This window comes from Rattus norvegicus, chromosome 10 (genome assembly GCF_021556685.1).
Source record: "Rattus norvegicus strain SHRSP/BbbUtx chromosome 10, alternate assembly SHRSP_T2T, whole genome shotgun sequence".
In the NCBI taxonomy this organism is placed as follows: domain Eukaryota; kingdom Metazoa; phylum Chordata; class Mammalia; order Rodentia; family Muridae; genus Rattus; species Rattus norvegicus.
In genome coordinates, this window is record NC_141543.1 from 111,971,331 (window position 1) to 111,975,129 (window position 3,799).

A 3,799-nucleotide genomic window follows, 5' to 3' on the forward strand; every position below is an offset into this window, starting at 1 on the left:
CCTTCTGCAAGATCAAATGCTCTTAAATCCTGAGTCATCTCTCCAGCCTACATAAATGTTGCAAAAATTTGATAATGAAAAAAAAAACAAACAAACAAACAAAAAAAAAAACACCAGTACAAGCAATGCCCTGACGTGACTGCACAGCTCTTTGTTGTTTGGTGCTTCCAGATTTATTTGTTACGGAGCATGCTAGGTGTGGCGACTCCTGCCTTTAATCACAGCTCTGGTAGGCAGAGGCAGGTGAATGTCTGTCTGAAGCAGCCTAGGCCTACCTAGTGAATTCCAGGGTGGCCAGGGCTATATAGAGAGGCCATGTCTAAAGCAAGAAAACAAAACACTAAGCTTAATTGCTTTCATTGTATGCGTATGAGTGCTTGCTTGTATGTAGTACACAGACTACAGATCACCTTCAACTGGAGTTACAGAAAACTGCGAGCAGCTATGTGGATTTTAAGAACCAAACCCAGGTCCTCTGCATGAGCGGCCAATGCTCTTAACCACTGAGGCATCTCTCCAGCCCCATAACTGGTTTTATTTTTTTATTTTTTTTAAGATTTTATTTTTTACTTATTTTATGCATGAACATACTGTAGTTGTCTTCAGACACACCAGAGGAGGGCATCAGATCTCATTACAGATGGTTGTGAGCCACCATGTGGTTGTTGGGGATTGAACTTAGGACCTCTAGAAGAGCAGTCAGTGCTCTTAACCACTGAGCCATCTCTCCAACCGCCCCCCCCCCGCCCCCCCCCCCAGAACTGCTTTGAGACAGGGTTTTGCTCTTTAGCCTTAACCTCAAAGCAGTTCTCTTGTCATAGCCTCTACACAGAACTGGTATTACAGGTGCGGCCACCACGCCTACCTTAAAAATGGCTAAAAGAGAGAAGAGAGAGGGTCAGACAACACAAAAGAGTCTGGGCTGGGGTTGGGGATTTAGCTCAGTGGTAGAGCGCTTGCTTAGCAAGCGCAAGGCCCTGGGTTCGGTCCCCAGCTCCGAAAAAAAAAAAAAAAAAAAAAGAAAAGAAAAGAAAAAAAAAAAAAGCCTGGGAAGATTCAGACCTACAATTCTAGCCACCTAGGGGGCTAAGGCAGGACTATTCCAAGGTAAGGCCAGCCTAGGCTAAACTGTGAAACCCTATCTCAAAGTAAAAGTCAAAGGAATCAGAGATGGTAGCCTAGTAGTATAGCACTTTCTTAGCATGATAGAGGTCATGGGTTCAATACCTAATACTGGTGGGGAAAGAGATTAAAAGAAGTCTGGAGAGATGGCTCAGTGGTTAAGAGCACTGACTGCTCTTCCAGAGGTCCTGAGTTCAATTTCCAGCAACCACATGGTGGCTCACAACCATCTGTAATGGGATCCGATGTCCTCTTCTGGTGTGTCTGAAGAGAGTGACAGTGCACTCACATACATGAAATAAATAAATCTTTTTTAAAAAAAGATTAAAAGAATAAGTTTTGTTATGGCCAGAATTTTTTTTTTTTTTGGTTCTTTTTTTCGGAGCTGGGGACCGAACCCAGGGCCTTGCGCTTCCTAGGCAAGCGCTCTACCACTGAGCTAAATCCCCAGCCCCATGGCCAGAATTTTAAGGCACCCATGTAGTGACTCATAACCATCTTTAACTCCAGTTCTAGGGACCCCGCTGCCCTCTTCTGTCCTACATAGGCTCCTCAGGCACGCGTGTAGAGCACACCAACTCCAACAAGTACACATACTCATAGCAGTAAATATTAAAGTGTCGAAATGATTGAGGAAATGATTCAGTGGATAAAGTGCTCACTGTACAATCTTGAAGACCTGAGTTTGGATTTCCAGAAGCCTCTACAGCCATACACAGTACTGTGAGTCTATAGGGGTTCTGAAAGCAGGACAGGAGAATCCTCAGAAGCATATGGCAATATGTATGTAACGCTCTCTGTTGCACTCTCTCTCTCTCTCTCTCTCTCTCTCTCCCTCTTTTTTTTTTTAAAAGATTTATTTATTATATATAAGCACATTGTAGCTGTCTTTAGACACACCAGAAGAGGGCATCAGATCCCATTACAGATGGTTGTGAGCCACCATGTGATTGCTGGGAATTGAACTCAGGACCTCTGGAAGAGCAGTCAGTGCTCTTAACCGCTGAGCCACCTCTCCAGCCCTCCTTTCCTCCTCTTGTTCTCTTTCCCTCCTCTCTTCCTTTTGCTCTATCTCCCTCTTCCTCTCCCTCCCCTCCCCATCTCTCTCTTCCTCTCTCCCTCTCCCCTCCTCTCCCCCTCCCTCTTTTCTCTCCTCTCCCCCTCCCCCTCTCTCATTCATTCACATATACATCTTAGCTGAGCATTGTAGTGCACGCTTACACCTATACTTGGAAGGTTGAGGCAGGAAAGTCAAGGTCATCCTTACTTCCACAGCAAGTTCAAGTCTGAAGCCAGCCTGAGGCTGGTTATTTGAAACCCTGTAGAGGCCAAAGTGTTTGAGTTGTGCAGACACCATAGTGAGAAAGCGGGAGCACTCTGGTTATGCAGGACGCTGGCCACACAGGTGGCGTGCTGAGAGCTGCATCACTCTGGGGTCACCCTGACTGTGGTGATGAAGGACAGGAGAAAAGATGGGTACCTAAGCACAGGTACATGTGCACTCACCCACACTCGCACATGTGTACATGTAAGCTGGGATCGGCGGACCCACTTTGGAATGTCAGGGATTATTCTACCTGTCTGAATCCCGGACGTGGTACAGAACTGAAAGATGAGGAGGGGGGTTAGCTAATCTTGGCAGGACGTCTCTGTAGGGGAGCAGTCTAGAGTTTCAGTCACCTAGGAGGAGGAAGCTGTGATTGATCGTTTCTGCACACACTGGTTAATCGTTCATAACCTCTGTACTTGGACTAGGGTAGGCTTTGACATCCCTCTGAACCCCAGCTGGGGAAGGCGGTGGCATTTCCCTGGTCTGAGGCATTGGAATCCTTGACATGGCTGTGCTCATGTCAAAAAGACATTCACCCGAGACCTCGTCCACTCCCCACTGTGGTGACCTACCCAGCTCCCGGGGATGCTGCTGCCATACTTCACTCATGGATCAGTCAGGAGGCTCTGCTGCACTGCTGCACAAGTGGCCCCCAAACTCTCATTCACTCACACAAATTATAACCTCTTTTTTTAATAATTTATTTAACTGTATTTTGCGTCCATTGGTGTGATTCCCAGAAGCTGGAATTGCAGGCAGGTGTAAACTGCCAATGTGGTAGCTGGGAACTGAACCCAGTCCTCTAGAAGAGCAGCCAGTGCTCCTAACCAGCCATCTCTCCAGCCCCAAATTAGAACGTCTTAATTTCTTCTATTTTAATGATTTATTCTCTCTCTCTCTCTCTCTCTCTCTCTCTCTTTTTCTCTGTGTGTGTGTGTGTGTGTGTTATTTAAAAACAAAATAGACACCTGAGCCTGTTGGCACAGGCAGGAGGATTGCAAATTCAAGGCCAGCTTGGTCTACATAGAAAGAGCCTATCTGGGCTGGAGAGATGGCTCAGTGGTTAAGAACACCCGACTGTTCTTCCAGAGGTCATGAGTTCAATTCCCAGCAACCACATGGTGGCTCACAACCATCTGTAAAGAGATCCGGTGTATCTGAAGACAGCTACAGTGTACTTATATATAATAAATAAAATAAATCTTTAAAAAAAAAAAAAAAAAAGAAAGAGCCTATCTCTGCTATGCTCTGGGAAACCTCAGTATGGCTGGAACCTGGCCAGAACTTAATAAACCTTATTTCAAATCTAGCTCAAGGAAGGAGGGAAGGACAGATGGACAGATAGAC